Here is a 21,570-nt window from a genome sequence, read left to right on the forward strand (position 1 = left end):
TTAATAGCTGTGTGACCTTGGGCAAGTCACTTATCCGCTGCCTGCCTCAGTTTACTCAACTGTAAAATGAGGATAACTCCCAGTTATATATTGTACACACAAACAATCATACAATTGTGAGTTATTGTGAGAAGCAAAGAAGATGTTTGTAAAGCACTTTGTAAACCTTAAAGTGTATGAATGCTAGTATTATTATATTATCGTTCTAATTGGCAGACTTTACATTCTTAAAGCCAGCCTTCAAGTCACACCTCAGTCATTTATTTCCCAAGCTAAAAATCCTTAGTTCCTCATTTAATCTTCATGTGGCACAGTTTCTAGTCCTCACCATCCTGGTCAGCCTTCTCTGGGCTATCATTGTCCTTTCCCAAATTCATCTCTTAGAACTGACACAGTCTGATCAGGACAGAGTTCAATGGCATCATTCCCTCTGTGTCCTCGACACTACATCTCTTTTAGTGAACGATCCTTTAATGTAGGAATCAAGGTTGCATGCACTGTCTTGACTTCTTTATCACACTGTTGATACATATTAGGTTTGTAGTCTGCTAACATATTCCAATTTTTAAAAATCATTTTCAAGGAGTCAAGAGGGTTAAGAAATCAGAAATATGCACAAACATAAAACCAAAAGTCAGATATAGGATTTTTTAGGGAAAGTATCTGTACATATGTACTATGCATGTACATATGTATGTATGTATGTATATGTATATATGTATAAAGATATCCACACTTAATTGTGGCCTTCTTGGGCAGGTGGAAGGGGAACAAAGAACAAAGAAAAAAAGTGCATAGCAGAGAACAAAAGAAAACTTACAAAGAAGCAAAGAAAAGATGAACCTCCTTCAAAACAGCATGTAATATTGATCATGCAGGCTTTCTTGAAATGAAAATTTGTTGGTATATATTTTGAATCTTCTCATGTTCTGCTGTGCACATGACATGCTTTTTCTTTTTTTACTTTGTACTTAAGTTTCAGTATTCAAGTTTATGATATGTTTCTTTTTCTTTTCTCTATTCTGTATTTGAGTTCTGGTGTTTGTGTCTCAAATGTAAAAAAAAAGAAAAAAATCATGTTCAGATGAGCTACTTACCGTCTAGCTGGTCAGTGGTATTTGAAATACTGTCTCTGCATGGTGAATCCATTATACCCCCAAGGGAATGGAATAACATCAAGAAATGTGGTGCAAGGCAAAAAGCAGTAGACAAGGCAACAGGATACCCAGGTTCTGGTCTTAGATCTTGACTATTATGTGACCTTGACCTGTCCTTTCACTTTTTTTGAGCTTCAATTTGCTGTTGTTGCTCAGTCATTTACAGCTGTGTCTGACTCTTTATGACCCTATTTGGGGTTTCCTTTGCAAAGATACTGAAGTGGTTTTGCCATTTTCTTCTCCAGCTCATTTTACAGATGAGGAAACTGGGGCAAACAGGGCTCAGTGGCTTGCTCAGGGTCACACAGCTAGTAAGAGTCTGAAGCTGGATTTGAACTCAGGAAGAGGCATTTTACTAACTCCACGTCTGGTGCTCTAAGCCCTGTGCCACCTCGCTGCCCCAAGTTTCAATTTACTTACGTATTTAATAAAGGTGTCGAACTAAATGATCCCGAAGGCCCCCATTTTAGAACCAAGATCCTCTGAAATATAAGCTCCTGTGCAAGTCTAACATCCTAAGAAATTGGCAGTGGAAGGAAGCCTTTCTGGGTGAATTTAGTATTCCTAAAGAACTCAACTCTTTATCTCTCTTCCTCCTGCCAGTGCGTGCCTACATGTGCATGCATCCAGTTAGAGTGATTTAAAAGCATAATTGGGCAAAATCATAACTACTGTGAATGAACAGGCCAGTGCAGGGGATATCACAGAAGCTGCCATTCTACCAGTCTGAGCTCTTCAGGAAAGATTGCTATTTGAGCCTGGGTGAGGGGAGAGAGCTTGTTGGAAGGCACGGGCTGCCTTAATGATGGCCACTCACCTTTGCTGATTAATATGCTTGTCAAAATAAAAGGAAAATGAAGATGACCCAAAGAGCACAAGGACCGTGATAGCATTTGATGAGACACTCAGCCTTGGTTTAATTGCCAGTGCTCTCAGCTTTTCTCCCCGGGTTCTAGTTACAATGGAATAATTCGATGGAAATGCACGGGAGACCAAGCCGTCCTTCAAATTATGCCCTTGTCAGTCTAAAATTGCTCATCTTGTGTTGTTGAGATAAGCCTGCAATATAAGTGTCTTAAGATGCTCTTAATGCATTATAAAGAGTTTGTTTTCTGAAAAGGCAGGTCCCAGTGTGCTAGAGTCGGGATGGGGGCGTGGAAGTGGGGAAATAAATTCATTTCAACAAGGATTTATTCTGGTCAATAGAACAAGCATTTATTAAGCCGGCTTAGTCAACTAATCAGTCAACAAGCATTGATTAAACACTTATGTGCCTGGCACTGTGCTAGGTACTGAGGGTACACAGAAAGAAATGAAATAGGCTGCTAGATGGCGTCATAGCGCACAGAGCTTTGGGCCTGGAGTTGGGAAGAAGAGTTTAAATCCAGCCCAGGACACTTAACTAGCTGTGTGATGCTGGGCAAGTTACTTAACATCTGCTTGCCTCAGTTTCCTTATCTGTAAATTTGGGATAATAAAGTGCTTTGCAAAACTTAAAGAGCTACAAAAATGCTAGCTGTTATTATTACTACTTGAATAATGAACAAAGTATAGGATGCCATCAGAAAGGCCACAGGAAATAAAAAAAGAAACTAGTCATCTTGTGACACAGAAATATATAGTGCATCTGCCAATGTAATTGTGAAGGCAATTTTGTTGACGGCACCTAGGTAAAGTCACAAGACTTGTAAGAGATGCCCAGAGGAAGGCACTAGAATGGTAGAGAAAACAGCGGTCAGTGAAAAAAATTAATTAGGAGGCTTTAGTTTAGAAAAATGTAACTGGTAGAAACAATACTATGGATAAATGAGTTAGGCACCAGACTGTTCACCTAATCCCAGAATACTAGAACAAGGGAACATCCACTGAAGCTGGGGGAAAACAGTTTTTCTAAGGGTCAACAGGCATTCCAATTTCAATGGCTATTCTCATATTAACCTGTTAATGCTTAAGGAAGATCATTTAGTTCACCTCTCTCATTTTTAGAGATGAGGAAATGGAGGCTCTGAAAAGTGTTGGGACACTTGACCAAAGTTCAATCACTTAGTCACTAAACATTTATTAAGCACCTACTACGTGCCAGACACTGCACTAAGCATTGGGGCCACAAAGAAAGGCAAAAGACAGTATCTGCCCTGAAAGAGTTCACAGTCTAATGGTTCATATGATGATAGAGCCAATAATAGGACCCAGGTCTTTTAAATTTCCAGACTCCTGATGCTTCTGTTCTGTGACCTCTAAGGTATTAGACATTGTCAACTACCTCTCCTGGAAACTTTGCATTCATTATCATAATCTTAGTTAGCATCTCTATGATGAAGACTACTTATGTATATATATATATATATATATATATATTTATAAATACACACTTAAACATACATGTGAATATAAAATAGCACTGATATATAACATTTATATAGCATTTAGTATGTGCCAGGAACTGTGCTAAGTACTTTACAGATATTATCTTATTTGATCCTCACAATAATCCTGGGATGTAGGTGCTTTTATTATCCTCAACTATATGTATATTTAGACATGATATATATTTATTATCTATTATTTATAATTATATATATATATATTTATATGTAATAATATGAACATATCCATATGTACATATATGTATAAACTTCTATAATAGCCTTACTTTTCTATCTATCTATCTACCTTTGTCAAAGTTACCTGGTATTAGGTGGCTAAATGGAACTGGGATTCTAGTCACTGGTTTCTAATACATGAAGGGAGAATGCAGCCAGTCAGGGATTGAGCTGATGGTCTTAGAGGAAAACACATAGCCGTAGACTCTTGGGGTTACTTTGGAACCCTAAGAAGAGATATAGTAGGCCTGGTTCTTGGCCAGAGGGCCAGAACATACTCTTTACAGAAAAGAAATGGAATACATTCAAATATAATTTATATCTATATGTATATATATATATATATAGACATATATAAACATATGTATGTGTATTATACACATACACACACAAATATATGTATATATTGTTCTTTAGTCATTCAGTCCTGTCTGATTCTTCATGACCCCATGGACCACAGCACAACAGGACCTTCTGTCCTCCACTATCTCCCAAAATCTGTCCAAGATCATATTTGTTGCTTCCATGACACCATCTATTCATCTGCTATCTCCTTTTCCTTTTGTCTTCAATCTTTCTCAACATCAGCCCCACCCTCACGCAATGAGTCCTTTCTTCCCATTATATGGCCAAATTTGGTTTCAATATTTTTCCTAAATATACATATGCACGTGCATATACACATGCATATATGAAAAACTGCATAGATATCATGTTTAAAAACCTTGATTTGTAGAAGGAGATGTTTGGGTCAAGCCTTGATATAAATGGAATTTCTGAGAGTCAGCAATGAGGAGAGAGCACATTCCAGGCATAACATGCAGGAAGTATAAAAACATAGAGGTGCGAAGTGTAATATTATATATAAAGATAAATAAGAAGGCCAGTATGGTTGGACCATATTACTAATGGAAAACCAAGTGTAATAAGTGTGAAAAGGTAGGTTGGAGCCAGATCGTGACAGGCTTTAAATAACAAAGAGAGTTTACTTGTTATTTCAGTGATAATAGGGAACCACTGGAATTTAATAAGCAGAGAAATCATACGGTCAGCCTTGTACTTTAGAAAAATCATTTTGGCATCTGTATGGAGGATGAATTGGAGTGGAGAGAGACCTGAGGGAGGATGACTAATTTGGAGGCTGGTGGCAACAGCCCAGATAATAGGGGATGAGGGATTGAATTAAGGCGAGGGTATATGAGTAGAAAAAAGGCACAGATGCAAGGGATTCTGTGAGTTAGAAATGACAATATTTAGCAGTTGGGTAACTGTGTGGGGTGAGAATGAGGATTTTAGGATGACACAGAAGTTGAAAAGCCAGTTAACTAGAAGATTAGTAGCATCCCTGACAGAATAGGGATATTTGTGGAAGACAGGGAATTTTGGAGAAATATAATGAATTCTGTTTTATAGGTAGTGAATGTAAAGAGGGTGACCACATAACATGGCATTAAAATAACTGTGTCTTTCTCTCTGGGTCACTCTCCTTAGCTCTCTTTTCCCTCCCCCACCTCTGTTTCTGTCACCTCCTCCTCACCCCAGCCTCTGGAACTGAATTCATAATGGCAGTATGTAATGGTAATGTGAAGGGAAGATTTTTCCCATCCATTAATAGGCCCATGTGATCTGCTTAAGTCACATGGAAGCCTAAGTCACATGAGTTTGAGTCACATGAAGCCTGTGGTGGGAGGAGCATGCTGAATGGAAGGCCCAAATAGAAGGAAGGCTTGGGGATGGCGGTGTCCCCTGTGTTGCTAATATGTATAGATTTCTTTGTTGCTATGATGTATTTGGCTTTCTGGTATTGGAATGTGGATTTCTGGGGTTTGAATAAATATTTTGGTTCTGTCTTCCATGTGGAGAGCCTGTTACATTTTGCAATTCACATCTATTCCGGCATATTCATGTCTACAGTAGGTGGTGTGAATATCACATTGGCACTACACAGATGTGGGAAATTTGGGGCTTGGGGGTATGGAGAGGGTCCATAGCAACCCTTGTAGTTATTACTGTCCTCTCATGGTTCTACTGGCAATCCTGGTATTGGGAAATTATATGTCTAAACTCATGACTGTACCACCTAATTCCCGAGTGGAATGTTTCCCATTTATACAAATCAGTGATAATGATATTATTATTAATTATGAAACATTTACTAAACAAGAAGGCAAAATCAAGAATAATCATTTATTCTTATATATTTACTTGAGAGGAGGAAAAAAATAAGAATAATAAAAACATAGCAATCTACCCATGAACCCAGTCACATTCTCTCACCAATGCACACACTTTCCATGGTGGGGAGAATAAATATACACTTACAAAAATGTAGCAGTGAGGCACATAATGTAGGGAAACTCATGTACTTCGGACAACTCACAAGATTGAAATGTAGACCTGGATGTGTTGTCTTTTTAGAGAACAGTTTATACAACACAACAGTCTGTGTGCCAGTCTGTTTCTCTTCTGAGCTTCTTTGCATAACTGCTGGATAAGGCTCATTTTCTTCTATTCTTGGGGTCCAGAAGCTGTTTAACATCCTTAAACTGACAGTATCCTTACAGATGAAATCTTTAGAGATTCTTAGATCTTTTGCATAAGCAGTGAGGAAACAGAACACTTTTTTGGAAAAAAAATCCCTTTAATTCTGTGATTTGTAAAGTTCGGACCTTACTCTCTGTAGTCTCAAGCCATAGAGTACAATAATAGACAATGGAGTCAAAGCCTTTAAGAGGGTTCTCATCTCTGAAGCTGTTGATGCCACTAGAGAGCAAGGCAGCTTTTCACCTCACCAACTCTTGACTTACAATAGAAGATTCTCCTTTCCCCCAGTCAGCTTGTTCAGGATTTTCCTCCAAACAGATCATCTCCCTGCATCACTAGCAGAACTTTCAGTCATCAGGTCTCAGTTTCTGTTATCTTCTCTACTCTAGTGGCTTCTGTATTCTGTCTTCTGATGTCTCAGATTCTGTCAGCAGTTTCTCTAATCTCTATCCTGCATTCAGCTTTCAATTGCTGGCTCCTAACTGAACTTCTAATGCTTCAAATTAAGGTTTTCTTATGATTAGTGATCTATCTCTTACTTCCGTTCAGACACTCCAAATATATATTAGTCAGATATGATGCTATTATGCAATAGTATCATAGTCTTAAAACAATTTTTAACTCAGAGGTTCCTAGCAATAAACTGTGAATTATTGAAAACAGGTATATTCAAATGTGCTACTGGGAAAGAATACACTGCCCCCATCTTGAACATCATTCAGTACTTTAGCCTCTGAACTGTTTTTACCCATTTGCTTTCAGTAGCTTTATGATGACTTATTATTTTGTCTCAGATCCTTAGCATTGTTCATGTTTCTTCATATTGTTAATTTTAAGTGTTTAAGACAAAAATATTCTTGTCCACATAAGAAAGGGACAGTGCTACGCTGAGTTTGAAATGTCTACATGACATTAAAACTGGTCAGCTAGTGATTCAGGGGTTGGGGTTCCAGAGAGAGATGAGGGATGGATACAAAGATAGGGGGAGTAATTAGCATAGAAATGACAGTTAAACTCATGACCTGATGAGATCATCTTGAGAGGGAGAAGAGATGAGAAAAAGAGGGAAAGGAGAAGAGAAATATTTCTATTTATAGAAGCTCTTTTGTGGCAGCAAAAAATTGGAAATTGTGGAGCGTGGTCATCAATTGGGGAACAGCTGAACAAATTATGGCACATTGATGTAATGGAATATAATTGTGCTATAAGAGATGAAGAAAGAATTGGCTTCGAAGAAATCTCCAAAGACTTCGATGAACTGATGCTGAGTGAAGTGAGCAGAATCAGGAGAGCAGTCAATATATTGCGTCAATATTATAAAAAAATGAAAGATCCTGAAAGACTTAAGAACTCTGATCAATGAAATAATCAGCCGTGATTCCTGCAGACTGATGAAAAAGGATTCTGCTCACTTCATGATAGAGAGTTGATGGACTAATAGCCCAATGAGAAACATATTTTGAATGTGGCCAATGAGGTAATTTATTTTGCTTGGTTATTCCTATGTAATACAAGGGCCCTTTCTTTTTTTCCTTCCTTCCTTCATTTCAGTTGGTAGGGAGAAGTGAGAGGGAGGAAAGAATAAATGCTTGTTAATTTTAATATGTGATGAAATACTGAATTTAGAAATCATGTTAAGACATATATGAGCTGAGCAGAATGAAGTAAGCAGAACCAAGAAAAAAGCAATAGCTAGTGCATAATATAAAGCATGGTGATAACAATACAAATGGAAAGAACAAATAGATAGGAATGAACAGTGTATAATTGTCATGATCAAGTTTAGCCTCATTGAAGGGTTGAGAAAATACACCATCTTCCCCTTTTTGCAGACATGGGGGTCCGTGGAATACTGCACACATGGACAGACACAACTGATGTATTGGTCTTACTGCACTAGGTTTTTTTTCTTTTTTATTCTTTCTTACAAGGAGTGGTTCCTTGGGTAGGATAGGGTAGACCTTCAGAAATAAAGGTTATTTTAAAATAAAAAAGTAGGAGAGAGAGAGAGAGAGAGAGAGAGAGAGAGAGAGAGAGAGAGAGAGAGAGAGAGAGAGAAATCATTGGTTCCTTTGGAGAGAGCAGTTTCAATTGGGTGATGAGGTTGGAAGCCAAATTGCAAAGTCTTGATGAGAGGGAGCGAAGAGGAAGTAAAGACAATGGGTAAAGAAAGGGTCAGGCATGCTGGATTTGGAGTCATTTGATCTGGGTCTACATCCCAGCTTTGCCACATACTACCTGTATGACCTTGGTTAAATTGCTTTACTTGCCTGGGCCTCAGTTTCCTCATTTGCAAGATGAAAGAATTGTACTAGATCAGTGGTGTAAAATAAAAATTAAAACTGGGCCACTAAACTATAGACAGGGATCCCTGCTGCAGCTTATTGACTCAGATAACCACACATTAGCATTACCTGCATCCTATTGTATTTTTTATTAATTTTATTAAATATTTCCCAATTACATTTTAATCTGATTTGGGCAGCAGCCAAGAGTGTTGCAGCCATGTGTTTGATACCTCTAGACTGGATGACTTATAACTCAAATCTATGATCTTGACCCAAAATAGCTCATAATCTTTCTTCCCCAAACTTACTTGTCCCAGTGAATACCACTGACATTTGCACCATTCACGCGGGCTTGAAAATTTAGAATCAACTTTAGTGGATTTTCTTTTTGTTCGTTTGTTTTTAACATGTGAAATGATACAGTGGAAAGAGACCTGGATTTAGAATCAGAGGAATCAAAAGATCTCAGTTTCAATCCTGGCTGTGCCATTTACTAATTGTGTGACCACATTAGTAAATTACTTAACCTCAATGGGCCTCACTTCTTCATCTATAGAATGAAAGGGATGGAATAAAAGACCTCTAAGATCTCTAGCAGCTCTAAACTTTTGATCCTATGATCTTCCTCCAGTATTGTCCCACAAATTGTCTCTTGGTATCATTTTCAGAAACTGGATCTACACGAGTCTGACTTAATATGGCAATTCTTATGTTTCTGTGACCGCTATGATCAAAGCATAGTATGGTGTAAAAAAAACACCAGACTTAGAAGACCTTGGGTCAAGCCCTGCCTCCGACACTAGCTGCACTGAATTTGCAGTCACAGGATTTGAATACTGACTCAACCACTAAAACTGTGTTACTTTCAGCAGGTCACTTAACCTTAGCAATTTTCCTTAGCAAGAAAATGATAAGGTTGGACAAGATAACCTGGAAGTTTTTTTTCAACCCTAGATCTATGATCTAACTCCTAAGACTTCTCTGATCTTTAGTTTTTTAGCTGCGCAATAGGGACAGTAATACTTACATGAATTTTATTATGGATAGGATTACTCTATTCTGGATTTGAAAACTGAGGCACTTTCCAGCTCTACTTCTAAAATCTTATAATAATAGACAGAATATATCTAAATGACTCACAAACTGTATCATTAGATGGAGTATCCACACCCCTGAAATCATGATCCTTGAAGAATTGATGTAGCTTAAGTGACTGCTTCTAGGACTCCAGCATAAAACATTGACTAGCTGGGCTATGGGGAAGCTAGATGGTGCAGTGGATAGAGCACTAGGCCTGGAGTCACGAAGAGTCAAATCTGGCCTCAGGCGCTTACTAGCTGTGATCCTGGGCACATCATTTAACCTTGTTTGCCTTAGTTTTCTCATCTGTAAAATGAGCTGGAGAAGGAAATGGCAAATCGGTATCTTTGCCAAGAAAACCCTAAATGGGGTCACAAAGAGTCAGACAACTGAAAAATTACTAAACAAGTTGCTCTATGTAACACTATAATAAGCTTCTCAGGAGAAGTAGGGAGATAAAAGGTATCCAAATTCAATTAAATTCAACAATTCATTAGTGAGAATCTCCTTTGCCTGTAGGTATTTTGCTAGGTTCTGAGATACTCAAATGCTCAAGTGGATCTGTAGTCTTGCTGATTAAGAAGTTCCATCCAAAAAGGCTGATATAAACCAATCCATGCCTTCCCAGCCTATAAACTCCTGTCCGTGTCCTCCCATAAGTTCACTAGGGAAGTCCATGAAGTCTTCTTCCGTTTCTCCAGATTTTGAAATGGTTCCAGTACAACCCTTTGGCTGTCCATACACCATCCCTTACCATCATTACCAGTCCGTCTTCTCTCCCTATCATACAATATGGTGATCATGTCTTTACTCCTGTTCTTCAGAGTTCCTCATCAATTCTAAGATGCATTTACCATGGACCTCTCCATTGTCCTCTGTGTAATTTTGCCTTTTAATTGGAGGCTGTTGCATTCCTCTCCCTGTTGCCATGTACAAGGAGATACTAGGATATAAAGAGAAAAAGTCAAAAGCAGCTCTTGCTCATGGAGCTTTTATTCTACTAGGGGACTCAGCATATCAACAGATAAGTAAATATCAGATAATTTGAAGGAGTAAGAATTGATTCCTAGAGGAATTTTACTATCTAGTGAAAGATTCACCTTTGGGGTCAGCTCAGGGAGAGAAATTCTCAGGATGGATTAGACAAAGAATTTATTTGATTGACTGACTTACTGACAGCTGTTATTATTATATGCCAACCAATGAAGTTGACTTTCAAAGTCATCACATTGATTTTCTGTAGAGACACAAAAATAATACAATTTTTCTTCACAATTTACAAGTTTTATTACTGGTCATGTGTAGTTGGGAAAAAAAAAACAAATGTTACCTACAGGCTTTGTTCACTAAATACTATCAACAAAGATTTCTTGAGCTCCTACATTTGGCGCACATTAGGATACAGTCTTTTAATGTACAGAATGAAAATGACATAAAAGTTTTACAACATAGTCTAAGATTAACTAGAGTCTTTGTTCAAACTATTTTCTTTCTTTTCAAGGAGATACTGATTGACACATTAACACAAGAAAAGGTGATACAGCTGTTTGTTTTGTATTGATGGACAGCTCTTTAACTGAAAAGTCTTCTAGATTTTCACTTATTTCAGTTGCAGTAAACTGACTGGAGTGCCATGTTTTCACAACTAAAAATCAATGATATCTTTGCTAGTGATAATATGGTAGCCATTATCAACATTAAAAATCCAGCATTTAAGCATTACCACTTTTAGATTTCATTATATAGCAAAGGGGTGAATGAGTTAGAGGGAGTACTCCCATCAATGAGATCACGGATTTGCCAAATTATTGAAGCATGTTTTCCCCAAAACTGTGAGAAAAACTAAACTGGCTTGGAACAGAATCCTGTGTTCTAGTCTGAATTCAGAGTAGTTTTTTTTTCTGTATATTTTTCTAATCAAATTTGCCATTTGGACCAGTATTGGGAACAGAGCTCTGAGTCCATGAAATGTGTGTGAGCAGGAGATCCGTCTTTGTAGATCACCACGATTAAATCACATTGAACCTCAAAAGTTATAAATAGCTGGGTGGGAAGAGAAGAGGGGAGAGAATTTGGAACTCAAAGTTTTAAAAACAGATGTTCAAAAACAAAAAAAAAGTTTTTGCATGCAACTAGAAAATAAGATACACAGGCAATGGGGCGTAGAAATTTATCTTGCCCTACAAGAAAGGAAGGGAAAAGGGGGTGGGAGGGGAGTGGGGTGACAGCTACATAGTCCATCAGGCCCAGATACTTACAGGTCTCATGATGAAATGCACTTTCTAGAGGCCTCACTCTATGCCTTTTAGGACATGTTGGACACTTGCTACCTAGCCAGAGCTAATAGTTTTTTTCATCTAATTCCTTTAATTGTTCTTCGGATAAAAGCGTGAGTTCTAGCACTTCATATAAGTGTTTCCCTTGCAAAAAGATGTCTGAAGTATATTCTGCAAAGCCATCCTCTCCAGCTCTAGAATCATTCACTGTTTCCACCTCTCTAGGTTTAAGATCTGTTCTGCTGTCATGGTTTGTTGAAGGATTCAAGTAACACTAAGTATTTTATTCTTTTGCAAAGGTATTTTCAAAGGAACTGAGGAATCAGTTAATACTATTTGATTCTTTTCTTTTTTCTGGATGGTGGAAAAGAATTGTATTTTGTGTAACTTTTGGTCCTGATTCTTATTCTTGGGCCTTACATTTACTCACAAGTCCATATAATAAATCATCTTCTCAAAACAACAATTCTGGTGTCTAAGAACTAATTCTGGGCTTTACATTTGCTCACAGGTCCATATAATAAATCATCTTCTCAAAACAACAATTCTGGTGTCTAAGAACTAATTCTGGGCCTTACATTTGCACACAGGTCCATGTAACAAATAATCATCTCACAACAACGATTCTGGTGTCTAAAGTAATTCTGCTTGACACAATAGAACATATTAAATTAGAGCATTTGTTTTGGATGACTTCTCAATAAGGATTTTTTTTTCTTTTCCTGGCTGCAAAAGTAACATGAAGTAGAGAAACCTATAGAAGGGTGCATCAAGAACCTTCTTGATCTTCTAAGCTTCTTGTATATGCTTGATAGTGACTACATTTTTTAGGCTCTAAATTTACATGGAATACAATTTGGTCTAAAGTTCTCCCTCTTTTACTTCAAATGTCAATTTTTGGGGGGAGGGCGAGGGTGTTCTTTCATGGGTTGTGGCCTTTTGACAACTACTTGCAAGCACCATTGTGTGGTGGGTGGAAGTTCCCATGAGACTTCCCAACAATATCATTTTAGAGCAATTTCTACACCATGATAACAGATGCTGAAGGGAAATTGTTGTCTGACTTTCATTATTGCCTTGAACAATGTACTTTCTGAGCCATTTCACTGCTTCATTCAGCCAGAAACATGTTCCCTTATTAAACTTGACCATGTCATTGTTTCTCAAGAGTCTTGTTTTCCCTGATTTTAAAATAAGGGTAAAGCTGGAACCATGAGAACATTTCTATATATCAATGGGACTAGATCCATAAAGTGAGCTAACTTCCCTGAAAGAGGTGTCATATGAATTCTAGATATTATATGTTAAGGTTGAATACTCATGAGGAAGACATTAAAATGATACTTGGAAAAACTGACCTTCACTAGGTCCATGGGAGAACACTCTGTTAATATCTACAATGAGAGGCCTGCAACTTTACATTTCAGAGCAGAGCATTCTTGGTCTAGGAAAAATATAGCAAAGAAGCAAAGGAGATTTGGTCAGAGGGTAGACTGGGGAATCTGAGGGATGAGGGGAGATAAAGGAGTAATGAGCTAATAATAACCTTTAACCACTAGTTTCAAGGACAAGGGAAACAAGGAGTAAGTCTTTGATGAGCTAAGAAAAATAGAGAACAATAACAAGACTGCCATGATGAGGAAGGCTTACCAAACAACTGAAAGCGTCACCAGATCACTGGAGAGCACTGCTTCCTGCTGTTCCCAGATAGCATACTGGCGCCTCCTCAACCCGTAGAGGAAACAAAGCTGTTGTTTCCATTTTCTCCTTTGCCATATAAAGAAATATGATGGTCTTTGGGGGGAAAGTCAGGGCATTGTTATGTTTTTTAAGTAATCTGATGCAACCTCACACCATGATGGATTAAAGTCAGACTTGATTTAAAAAGTAATTTTTTTTCTTCTTTACCACTGCCCTCTCAAAGGCCCTGGCTTTTGTTTAGAGTTGAACAGAACAATAGTGTCACATTAATATTTCTTGTTGAAAATCAACGAGAGCAAACAGGGTTGTATAGACTCAAGGTCATGTCAAGAAACAGAACAAAACAAAACAAAACATGATAGACTGTGTTGGAAAAAGGATGACTGATGAGTGGAGAGAATACAGAGAAGTATGGATAATGCTAAGCTTGTTAGGTTTCCTTAAAGCTTTGGAGAGAATGCATTTAGACAATGCAAACCTCTCATTGTCTTCAAAAGAAATCTATCCCCATGGGAGCAAAAGGTCCAGGAAGAAATGAAAAAATAATGACTTAGTTACCTTGATGAATGGAAGACAAGTATATGCGTTAATATGCGTTAATCAATGCTGAAAAGGACCTTGTTCCTCCTCATAGCAATCATAGATTCATAAGTCTAGGACTAGAAGAGCCCTCAGAGTCCAAATCACACATTTTACAGACAAAGAGACTGAGACCCAGTATGGGTCACATGGGTATAAGAGTCAGAGATCAGATTTGAAACTATTTCCTCCCACATCAAAATCAGACTTTTTCCCCCTACTGATTCCTATCGACATTTCTTCTAAGAAGTTTGTTTGGTGGGAAGTAAAAGTCTGGGATATCACATTTTGTCTTCATACTACATTTCTAGCTTTATTTCATATTACTCTCCTTCACTCAATCAATAAGCATTTATTAAATATTTACTACGTGCCAGGCACTCTACTGAGCAATGGGAATAAAATAAAATAAAATGGTCTCTGGCCTCAAGGTATTCACATTTTCATGGCAGTAGACAACATGAAACCACAATGTATGTACAAGACATACACAGGGTCCATTAGAGGGAATCACAGAGAGAAGGGAAGAATCATTCATATAGCGCCTACCGTTGCTATGTGCCAGGCACTGTGCTAAGAGCATTTTTACAACGATTGACTCATTTGAATCCCTTGGCAACCCTGTGAGAAAGGTGATGTTGTTATCCATGTTTTATAGTTGCAGAAACTAAGACAGAAGTTAAGTAACTTGTCCAGGGTCTCACAGCTAGTAAGTGCCTGGGTCCACATTTGAACTCAGATCATCCTAACTCCAGACCTGGCACTCTATCCATTATACCACCTAGCATGCTTTTTGGCATAGTGTTTTCCATGATGTTGTCAGATGCCTTCAATGAGAACAAAAATCATATCAAGATCAGCTACCACATAGATGGCAAACTAGCTTGAAAAGGCCACATGCCAACAGCCAAAGAGAAGGAGAGGTGGTGAGCAACTTTTTGTTTGCAGATGATTGTTCACTCAGTGCAGCTTAATACCTCTTCTCTTCCACATTTTTCTTTTGGAGGCTCCCAAACACTGAGCTAACTTTAGCAACGCACGCATCAACCTCATCATCTCTGTGTACATCCCTGTGCCCTCAATAACAACAGATGAATTAGGATGAGGGGAGGGTTTGGGGAGAAAGATGAGTTCTATTTTAGACATTTTGTGTCTAGCACAGTATTGTCCAGACAAATTGGCTGCTTCAATGTTTCTTACATATGACATTCCCATTTCCTGTTTCTATACATTTGCACTGATGGTCTACCATGCTTGGAATGTATTGCTTCCTACTTTTGTGTCTTGGAATTTTTAGTTTCCTTTAAGGCATGACTCAAGCTCTACCTTCTATATTAAGCCTTTTCTGATCCCCCCCAAGTAATTTGTATAGATTTGGCTTATAGCTATATCCCTTGGCAAGGTTATAAGGTCCTTAAGTGTGGAAACTGTTTCAGTTTTACTTTGTATCCCTAGCACCAAGCATAATGCTTGGTGCTTAGGAGGCAGTTAATAAATGCTTATTTTTGGGAGAGAGGAGGGAGGCAATTGGAGTTAAATGACTTGCCCAGTGTCATATAGCTAGCAAATGTCTGAAGTCAAATTTGAACTCAGATCCTCCTGATTCCAGGGGTAGTGCTCTATCTATTGTACCACCTAGCTGCCCCTAATAAATGCTTTTGTTCCCTTTGAATGAAAATCTTTGCTGTCTATTTTAATGACTTTTTCCTTGAATTTCATAATCTTAACCCAATCTGGGTGGATCACTTGAACTAGCTGAATGATCTGCCCGTCCAGCTCCAAGTCATAACCTGGGAACATCCGCTTTGTTTTTCTACTTTAGCTAGATTGCTAGGCTGATGTCTTGTGTGTATACATACACACATACATACATATGCATGAAAGAAAAGCTTTAAAGAAAGCTTTAAAGTTATGAAGCTTAATTCAATTAGCACATCATTTAAGAAAAAAAAATCTGCAGAACTATGCCATCAATACTTAATCCTTTTATTTCAGCTTCATCCAGAATATTCTCCACGGCACTGTTGAACACTTTTGGTGAGCACGTTATCTACCTCATTTGATATTGATATTAAATGAGTTATTAAACTCACTGTCTGGTTGCATGTAGCAGGAAATTTTGTATGATTTTAATATATAGAAGACATTTGAGGAAAGACTAGGCTACATTTTATTCTACCAAGTATTTTTTTCATCTTTTTAAAACTTATTGAGCATTAGATATGGCAGGGTTTTATATTGTCTGTACCTTTGGATCAGCTGTATTACTCTAAAGATGTTATTTGCTAAAGAAAATCATTTTCATGTATAGACCATTCCTGTGGCTCATTGAAGAGATTCTCTGTCAAGGTTTTCTAGAAAATCATGGACAAGGAATACGTTGGAGGTGTTATGGATGGGTGAGTTATCATCTGCATTGTTTTAGGGAATAGTTTTCCTTCAAAAATGAGATCAAAGATCCACGGAAGTGTTGAAATATGTTCTCCCAATGGTGATTTCTGGTTGTCAATCATAGAACACCAAAATTGGGGGTGACCCAAAGGGTAGTCGAAAGACTGATGGTGTGCCCAAGCAGAGTATTGCTGACCTTGATTTTTGTGCCAGAAGTTGTGTAATGAATATCATTCAGGAAATTTATAATGAGAAAAAGAGGTTAGCTAGTCATGTAATGAGAGACAAATGAATCACTCCAGTTCATTGGTTACACTGATAGACATAAAAGGCCTCCAAAAATATTCACTCTTGATGTCAGCTTTATAGTAGCCCATGGGCAACAGTGGCACAGGATGAGGTATGATGAGGTGTGGTTTGTACTCTTGGAAAGAGTATCTGAATTGTTGAGGTCACATATCTATTGAAGCAACTTAATATGACTACTAATAGCAGATTTAAATACATCTTTAAGGTTTGCAAAGCACTTTGCATAAAGCATTTGATCCTCACAGCAACCCTAAGACGTAGGTGCTATTATTAGCCCCATTTTATAGATTTAGAAACTGATGCAGAGAGAGCTGAATGACTTGCACAGGGCTACACAACTAAGTGTTTGAAGGTAGGATTTGACCTCAAATCTTCCTGACTCCAAATCACATGCTCTATCTACTGACCCTCCTATCTGCCCTTAAAGGATATACTCTCACTTCATTCATTAGCTCACAGGCTTCTTCAGTATCCTTAGAAGTTGGTAGAATAGCTCAGTCCCAGATAAAGATTCTCTCTTGTTGGGCATGGAACTTTCTATCCTCTTCCCAAAGGAAGATTGAGAATAGATCCAGGGGTATTATAGTTAAAATCTAGGAGAAGAACATAAGAAAGTGGCATTCCTATTACTTGGTGAAATCACCAAAATCATCCAGAAATCTGCGATGCTATTTCTGTTAGACAGGAGATTATGGTTCTGTCTATACTCATTGGGACAGAGCCTTTTTGGAAAAACCCCAGCTTAAGCTTGCTCAAGTTAGTCAACTGTGGTACTGAAGCAGAATGACTGGAAGATATGCCCTACAAAAGAACTTTAGCAAGAGTTGTCATAAGGTGAAATGGTGCCCAAGGAAAAATCGGTTGGGGATGGGAGAGGTGGTTTAGGAAGATATAACCATGGCAGGAGAGTCCTGTGAGTGGTACAGTTGCACTTGGACGTAGTCTGTGTGGTGGGAGAGAGGAGTTCCATCACAAGTTTAGTTCCACTGAGAGGTAGTGATGCATCTTTTAGGAAGTCCCAACCTTGTTCTTTGTTCAGGTTTGGTTGGAAAGGCAGGCTGTAGGAATAGTGATGGAGTGCCAGGGGTGACATTTGGGGTTCACTGTACCTCTGTAGTACTGAGAAGTGAGGTTTGGAGATGGCAGTTATCCTGAGGAGCAAGTACCTGCCTCTCCTCATTCTGGAAAAAAATATACCACTCTGCGTGTTAATGCTCTGGGGCAAAACTTTGCCCTGGGCTAGTTACAGGATCTGATTGACAATTCAAGGAAGGATTGTTTTCTGACAGGTCAGCCACCCTATATCCATAAGTGTTTGGGGCTCTTTAAGCAAGATTAAGGAAATATCTCTGCATTTTCCCACATACTTTCCCACATACACTCTTAAACTGCAAACCTTTTTTTTTCTTTTAATGAATCAATATGGATGCAAATATTTCTAGAATTTCTCTGATTTCCTAAAATAGCATGTTATACACAATTTATTTAACTGTTTTGATGACTCCAGGCCATCATTACAGGCATTAATCTTTGAATTTTATGCCACCCCCCCATGAAGCAGCAACTGAACTGATTCTTTAATAGTTCTGCTTCTACTGGGGCAGCTAGTGGCTCAGTGGGTAGAGTACTCCCGGGCCTGGAGTCAAGACTTACTATCTGTGTGACCATGGGCAAGTCATTATTTGTTTCAGTTTCCTCATCTGTTAGAAAAAAATGAGGATCATAATAGAGACTACCTGTTAGGGTAGTTATGGGGATAAAATAAGATAACAGCTATAAAGTACTTACCACAGTACCTGGAAATATGGAAACATTAATTATTATTGGTCTGATTTCACCTGGGCTTTACATCACTCATAACTCTGGAGCAGGAGGTGCCATAGATTAGATGTGATTATGACTCACATTTATACAGTTCTTCAAGCATGACAAAAGCACCTTCCTTACAACAAACCCATGAGGTAGGTCATACAAGAATTATACCTGGTTTACAAAAAATATGGACAGAAGCTGAAGGAAATAGAATAACTTTCCCAGGATTGCTTAGCTAATAAATGTAGGAGCTGGTGTTAGAATCTAGGTTTCCCAACTCTAAGTCCAGTGCCCAAAAATCCAAGAGAAGGAAAAAGGGAAGGGAATTTATTATTTTAAGTAAACTCTCTTCTCCAGTTGATGAAAACAGCCTCTAATCTCTGTAGAATTCACACGCTTCAATATGAATTGTTGTTTCAGCTACCAAGTTGTACACTGATAAAAATCTGGGAAAATTCATGTCTGAATGGATAAGAAGCCAAGATTCTTTCCATCCCAATAAATCATGACGCTCCTCTCTGAAGGCAGAATTACCCTTTCCCACTGAATAGGCCTGTCTCCCTCCTGCTGTCCTATCAGTCTAGCTATCACCACTGTGCCAGCCCTTTGAACCATTCCTTCATCCACAGATAGAGCCTCATTTCCCACACTGGCCCCAGGTAAATGGAACCAGTTGAGCCAAAATGAAACTTTTACAACAATGTTAAATCTGTAGTATATATGGGCCTCATAGCTCTAAAGAGAAAAATATGGAAGTAATTTCTTTCAAACAAACCTTCACAGTTCCCTGAAGCACAAAGGAGGGCAATTAGGTCATTTTTAATGCCTGAAATGGTTTTATGCACATATCAAGATATTCTTTTCAATTTTTCCATCATTAGTATACTGTTTTTCCATGATGTTTTTGAAAATATGCAAGAAGGTTTTAAGACATTCTTCAGAAGAGTCTATAGACCCTCCATATCTTGAATCTTCTATAGCAGATTATTTTCATTTTGATGTCCAGGGAAATGCAAATCAGCTTGAAATGCCTGTGGATACAGGGTTGCTCACTTGTTTACTGAAGTACCCTGTGTTACAGTGGCTTATATTGACCTAATGTTTTGTAACATCATATTTGAGCCTCTCTACAACCTGCTGAAGTAGATTACTACAAGTATTATCATCCCCATTTTTCAGACTGAGAAAAGTGAGGTTCAGAGGAGTTAAGTGACTTCGCCTGTTGACTTTCCTTATCCATCATTCGAAAAGCAAATACCTAGCATTTATGTAGCTCTTTAAAGTTTGCAAAGGGCTTTTTCTGTTAACTCATTTGATCCATTCAACAATCCTGTGAAATAGGTACTATTATTATCCCGGTTGAACACATAAGGAAACTGAAGCTAAGAAAGATTAAGTGACTTGCCAGCATCACATAGTACCTGAAGCTGGATTTGAATTCAGTTCTTCCTGATTATGTGTCCATCACTTTATTTGCTACCTCTAACAGACATGAATTAAAATCATCCTTTAAGTTTGGAAATGTTGTTGATGACTTCACTTACTCCTTTTCAGGAGTATGAGTAAGTTATACAAAGTAAATACAGAGGAGGGAGACAGGTGCGGATCTGCTAGGAAGTCAGTTTGGATAGACTATAGGATGCATGAAAAAGAGTAATTTGTAATAAGCCTGTAAGGGTAGTCTGGGCTCAGGTTGTGAAGGTCTTTAAATTCCAAATTGTATTCTGGATGCTCGAGGGAGCCACTGGAGTTTACTGAGCTGGGAATATCATGATCAGATCTGTGCTTTAAGAAGCCCTACAGCTTCAGGTAACCTGGGGTAAGACTTGGGTGGGGTAGTATTTGGCCAGAAAACTCCCCAGATCCTTATGCCCTTCCTTACCTTCAGCCAAGTTTCTGAGCACTGACTGGCACTACCTCCACCTAAGCCAGCACCTTGGGCTGAATCTTTGAAGTAGCCACCCTCCTAGAGATAAAAGGGGGAAAAACATCTAAATCTGAGGTCCTACTGGGCTTTTTGTGTATGTGCAATATTAATTTAGTTTAATTTCAATATTTTGCCTCAGAAAATTAATGAGATTCCATTTGCCTGTGGGCCAGAGAGTGTATTTCCTGAGTCAGAACTGATACAGCACTTACCCATTCAGGCATCAGACTTTGTGGGGTCCCTGTATTTAAGTTCTGTCTTCCTTCATGGTCAGCCCATATCTGCTGAGCAAAGACTTGGGGCTGGAGAGGGGGAGGTAACATTGATGTGGTGAGAAGTTTTCATTATGGGGATTTCTAGAGGATGTAAACAGCATTTTACACAAACCCTGGCCAATTCCTTGAGTAAATTCAGGTGGTGCCCACCTGAGACAATACTGTGAAGAAGGCAAAACTTGTCTTGCATGACCATACTCTGCTTCCTTTGCTCCATTTTGTGCCTCCTCATTCATCTAAATCACCCAGAGCACTTGGGCCATTCTCTGAAGGTGATAATCTCCAGGATTATCTCCAAAGCTGTGGCATCCTTCTCAGACCAAAGAAGTCTGTCATGCTCCCAACTTCCTCTCCTCTCTAGTAAAACTTCCTGAGTTGACCCGCTCCCCACTGAAAAAGAGAGTGGTTAATCAATCAAGGGGAATTTATTATGCACTTACTATGTGCCAGGCCTCGCACTAGGCTCAGAAAATACAAATATATTCCATATTCAAAAAGATCTAACATTTTAGAGGGGGAGACAAGAAAATAAGCATATGCATTTAAATATAAACAAATATTGTAGGGAGCGCATTAGCACTGAAGGGATCAAGAAAATCATGGAGAAAGTGGTGCTTGGAAAAAGTCA

At 38.4% G+C, this 21,570-nt stretch overlaps 1 pseudogene; it reads right to left on the reverse strand.

The window, feature by feature from the left end:
* Positions 1 to 11,544: 11,544 nt before the first annotated feature.
* On the reverse strand, positions 11,545 to 20,990 carry LOC118842486 (annotated as a pseudogene).
* Between the last annotated feature and the right edge of the window lie 580 nt (positions 20,991 to 21,570).

This window comes from Trichosurus vulpecula, chromosome 3 (assembly GCF_011100635.1).
Source record: "Trichosurus vulpecula isolate mTriVul1 chromosome 3, mTriVul1.pri, whole genome shotgun sequence".
Taxonomy (NCBI): Eukaryota; Metazoa; Chordata; class Mammalia; order Diprotodontia; family Phalangeridae; genus Trichosurus; species Trichosurus vulpecula.